Source organism: Triticum aestivum, chromosome 6D (genome assembly GCF_018294505.1).
Source record: "Triticum aestivum cultivar Chinese Spring chromosome 6D, IWGSC CS RefSeq v2.1, whole genome shotgun sequence".
In the NCBI taxonomy this organism is placed as follows: Eukaryota; Viridiplantae; Streptophyta; class Magnoliopsida; order Poales; family Poaceae; genus Triticum; species Triticum aestivum.
Window position 1 is genome coordinate 309,557,847 of NC_057811.1, and position 5,718 is coordinate 309,563,564.

The following is a 5,718-nucleotide window of genomic DNA, read 5'->3' on the forward strand; positions in this document are numbered from 1 at the left end:
GCTTCTCACCTTATGGAAGTGTGATGATTTACTATGGAATTCATTCGTTCATCCTCGTTCGAATGTTTATTGTGAAGACTATATGTTGCAATTTCTATCCGTTGATTCTACTTGTCTATTTGTCTATCAAGATGCTAACGGATGTCACCCTCTTCAGGATGGCTCCGCTAACGTGTCAGAATCCGGAACGCAATGAGGGGAGTCAGACGAACCCTCCGCCACCACCTCCGCCTTCGGAGGCATGGCAAGCTATCATGGCAGCCACCAACACCAATCCTTAGATGATTTTGCAACTCTTGCAAGAGCGCACCCAAGGGCAAGGCAATCAAGGAAATCAAGGCCAAGGCAACAATCAGCCTCATTTCGCTACCCTCAACCAGTTCCTCGCAAATCAGACGAAGTCTTTCAGCTGCTGTGTCGAGGCCACAGACGCCGATGATTCGCTCATGGACATCAACAAGCATTTTGAATGTAGCAATGTCAGGCCTGAGGACTTTGTCAAGTTCACTTCTTTTCAACTCAAGGATCAAGCTGCCGAGTGGTATCAACAATACAAAGATTCCAGAGGAGGTCGTGTGATTACCTGGGATGATTTCCGCCGAGACTTCAAAGCTCACCACATTCCACAAAGTGTTTTTGAGAGCAAGCGTGAGGAGTTCCGCAATCTCAAGCAAGGCAGCATGTCCGTGTATCAATACAATACTCAGTTTCAGAAACTCGCTCGCTTCGCTAAGCAAGACGTTCCTGACGAGGAGAGCATGATCTATCAAGTCAGAGGTGGTCTCAGAGAAGATCTGCAATTACCTCTCGTGCTTTTTGAGCCGACCAAGTATGATGATTTCTACAATATGGCACTGAAGCAAGAGGCTGCTCAGCTCAAGTGTGAGGCTTCTAAGAAGAGAGTCAGGGACGCAGTTCAGTCTTCTTCTTCCTCACTAGTAGCTGCTAAGCAACAGAAGTTTTGGTTGCCTCCTCCTCCTCCGTTTCGTCAGCCTTTCCAGCAGAAGAACAAAGGTGGCCATGGATCTTCCCACTCATCCAACCCTGGCAATCAGAACAGGTCTCAGAATCAAGCTCCATGGTTCCGGATGTTTCCATCAAGATGGGCAACTATAAATTTCTGTCTTCTCCAATTGTTCTTGGTGACTCGAATATTGATCTAATTCTCGGGATGGACTGGCTTTCTAAGCACAAGGCTCAACTTGATTGTGCTGCCAGGGAAATTCAATTGACACACTCTTCTGAGGATGTTATTATTTATGCCGCTCGTGATGAAACCATTCGGTTGTTTTCTCTCAATGAGAAGGGCGAGTTGGATGCTATTTCTCAAATTCCAGTCGTTTGTGAGTACCAAGATGTCTTTCCAGAAGAGCTTCCGGGTATGCCTCCTCACCGGCCAGTTGAGTTCGTTATCGATCTTGAGCCTGGCACTGAACCCGTTTGCAAGCGTCCTTACAAGCTTGGACCTAAGGAGCTGAAAGAATTGAAGAAACAGCTCGATGAACAAGAGCGTCTGGGTTTGATCAGACCGAGTTCATCTCCATGGGGTTGTGGTGTTCTTTTTGTCCAGAAGAAGGATGGCACGGACCGACTTTGTGTCGACTACCGTCCATTGAACAAGAAGACAATCAAGAACAAGTATCCACTTCCCAACATCAATGAGCTTTTCGAGCAACTCAAAGGTGCTAAAGTATTCTCCAAGCTTGACCTTCGTATGGGTTATCATCAGATTCGCATTCGTGAAGAAGATATTCCCAAGACAGCATTCAGAACAAGCTTTGGTTCTTATGAATATACTGTCATGTCTTTCGGCCTTGTCAATGCTCCTCCAACATTCTCTCGAATGATGAATTTCATCTTCAACCCCTATACCAATGAATTCGTCCTGGTGTATCTCGATGATATCTTGGTCTTCTCCAAGAATAAGAAGGATCATGCCAAACATTTGCGAATGGTGCTCGACAAGCTCAGAGAGTATCAATTCTATGCGAAGTTTTCAAAATGTGAGTTTTGGCTTGATGAAGTTCTCTACCTTGGTCATATCATCTCTGCCAAGGGCATCGCTGTTAATCCCGAGAAGGTGTCTGCAATTGTGAATTGGGAACCTCCTCAGAATGTCAAGCAGCTCCGCAGTTTTCTTGGTCTTGCAAGCTATTGCCGAAGATTCGTTGAGAATTTCTCTAAGATTGCAAAGCCTCTTTCCAACCTCCTCCAGAAGCATGTGAAGTATGTTTGGACGCCTGAGTGTGACGTTGCTTTCAACACTCTCAAAGAGAAACTCGTCACAGCTCCTGTCTTAACTCCTCCTGACGAATCCAAGCCATTCGAAGTTTTCTGTGATGCTTCTCTTCAAGGTCTCGGTGCTGTGTTAATGCAAGAGAAGAAAGTTGTGGCCTATACCTCTCGTCAATTGAAGCCCAACGAAAAGAACTACCCCACTCACGATCTTGAGTTAGCGGCAGTTGTCCATGCATTAATAACATGGAGACATCTCTTGTTGGGAAGAAAAGTGGACATATTCACCGATCACAAGAGTCTCAAGTACATCTTCACTCAGCCCAACCTCAACCTCAGGCAAACTCGATGGGTCGAAATGATTCAAGAGTGCAATCCGAGTGTTGAATATACTCCAGGCAAAGCCAATGTCATTGCAGATGTTTTGAGCAGGAAGGCTTATTGCAACAGCTTAATTCTCAAGCCATTTCAACCGGATCTTTGTGAAGCTTTCCACAAACTGAATCTCCAAGTTGTTCCTCAAGGCTTTCTTGCCAACCTCATAGTCTCTCCTACTTTGGAAGATCAAATTCGTGAGGCACAACTCCTGGATACCATGGTGAAGAAGGTGAAACGTGGTATCGAGAAGGGTCTTTCCAAATACAAGTGCTATCGCATTGATGACAGAGACACTTTATTCTTCGAGGACCGGATTGTGGTTCCTAAAGGTGATTTAAGGAAAGTCATTATGAACGAGGCACACAATTCTCTTCTTTCCATTCATCCTGGAAGTACGAAGATGTACCATGACCTCAAGCAGTCGTATCGGTGGATTGGAATGAAGCGAGAAATCGCTCAATTCGTGAACGATTGTGATGTCTGTCGAAGGGTGAAAGCAGAACACCAACGACCAGCTGGTCTCCTCCAACCTGTTGCTATCCCAGAATGGAAGTTTGATCATATCGAAATGGACTTCGTGACTGGATTTCCTAAGTCCAAGCGCGGAAATGATGCTATCTTCATTGTCATCGACAAGCTTACTAAAGTGGCTCATTTCCTTCCAATCAAAGAATCAATCACAGCATCTCAGTTGGCAGAGCTATACACCTCCAAGATTGTCTCCTTGCACGGCATTCCACAATTGATATCTTCAGATCGTGGAAGCATCTTCACTTCTAAGTTCTGGGACTCCTTCCAGAAGGCCATGGGCACCAACATTCGCTTCAGCACTGCTTTCCATCCTCAAACTAGTGGCCAAGTCGAGCGAGTCAATCAAATCCTTGAAGATATGCTCAGGGCTTGTGTCATTTCCTTTGGCATGAAATGGGAAGATTGTCTTCCATATGCCGAATTCTCCTACAACAACAGCTTCCAAGCGAGTTCGGGCAAGGCCCCATTCGAAATTCTCTATGGCAGAAAGTGTCGTACTCCTCTCAATTGGTCAGAGACTGGTGAACGCCAACTTCTTGGCAATGACTTAATCACAGAGGCTGAAGAAATGTGTAAAGTCATCCGTGAGAATCTCAAAGCCGCGCAATCGCGCCAGAAGAGTTACTATGATAGCAAGCACCGTGATTTGGCTTTTGAGATCGGAGAGCATGTCTACCTCCGCGTCTCTCCAATGAAAGGCACTCGTCGCTTCGGTATCAAAGGGAAGCTTTCCCCTAGATACGTGGGTCCTTTCAAGATCATTGGCAAAAGAGGCGACCTCGCCTATCAACTTGAGCTTCCCTCCAACTTCGTGAACGTGCACGATGTGTTCCACGTGTCACAGCTCCGCAAGTGCTTCAAGACTCCTGAGCGCACCATCAACTTCGAAGAGATTGACCTCCAAGAAGATCTGTCTTATCATGAGCACCCCATTTCTATTCTTGAAAAGACTGAACGCAAGACTCGCAACAAGTCAATCAAATTCCTGAAAGTGAAGTGGTCGCACCATTCCGATCGAGAAGCCACATGGGAACGCGAGGACCACCTCCGTTCCGAATATCCGGAGTTCTTTCAGTCCTAGATCTCGGGACAAGATCCTCTCGTAGTGGTGGAGTGTTGTAACACCCCGGATGTAACTTTCCATATTTGTAAGTCCAACTCTTGCCATTTTCGGCTATGTGTTATGATATTCCCTTCGTGGTCGGGTTTTGTTTTCGTTTTGCATTTTGTTCATGTCATGCATCTCATATCATGTCATCATGCGCATCTCATTTCCATACGTGTTCGTCTCATGCATCCGAGCATTTTCCCCGTTGTCCGTTTTGCAATCCGACACTCCCACATGCACCGGCGCACCCCTCTTGTCTCTTTTCGTGAGCGGGTGTTAAACGTTCTCGGAAAGGACCGAGTCTTTCCAAGTGGCCTTGGTACACCACCGGTAGACCACCTGTCATGTTTCGTTCCATTTGGAGGTCGTTTGATGCTCCAACGGTTAACCGGGTAACCGCAAAGTCCTTTTGTGTGTTGCAGCAAAACCCCCTCCAAACAGCCCAATAACCCATCTAAGTCACCTCCATGCTCTCGGTCGTTCGATCATGATCATGTGGGCGAAAACCGCACCTCATTTGGATTCTCCTAGCTCCCTATGCCTATATAAACACCCCTCCCCCGAAAATTCCGGATCAAATCAACCCTAACCCTAGCCTTCGTCCTCCGTGCGCCGCCGGAAGTGTCCGGTCCGCGCCGGACAAAAATCCCGCCGCCGCCCGGCCTCTCCCGCGCTGCCACGTGGCAGTCGCCGTCGCCGCCGCCCGCAGGCCCGCGAGGCCCACGGCCGGCCCCCGCACCCTCCCGCGGCCGCCCGCCACTCCGTTCCTCCTCCAGCACCGCCCCGCCGCCGGGTTGCCGTCGCCGCCGTCCGCCGCGCCCGTCGCCTCCGCCCGCGGGAGCCCGCGCCCCGTGCGGCCCCGTGCTCCACCGCGTCGTCCCCGTCTCCCCCGAGCCCCGGCGAGCTCCTCCGCCTCCGGCCGCCCTCTTCCCCTCCTTCTCCGGCCGGCCAGCCCTGATCTCCGGCGAGCCCGACGTATCCCTCCAGATCTGGAAGAAGGTTGACTTTCCCCTCCCTCCGATTTTCTCTAAGTCCCGAAGTATTTTCACATTATGTGCTCATGTTCATCGCATCATATCTCATTGCATACTGCTCCGTTTTGCATGCATGATATAACGAAATGTTCGTCTCGAGATGCTCTTCATTTTGTTACATTGTGCCATGCTCGTTTGAGTTCATCTTGATTCCCAAATCTCTGGTGCAAGAGTGACGTATGATGTTTACTGCTGTTACTTAACAGAACTTGGTGTTTTGTTATTTTTGTTGCATTTAATGTGTGCATCTGAACATTGCTACCTGATGCTGTTTCAGCCATGTTCAGTATTTTCACTAAGTCTGTGAAACTGATATCTTTTGCACTATTGCCATGCTTGTTTGAACCTGTTATTGTGTGATCTAGCCGTAGCTCAGTGTTCATCTTTTGTCAAGCATCTCCTGTAGATTACTTCCATATGCTTTCTTGCTAT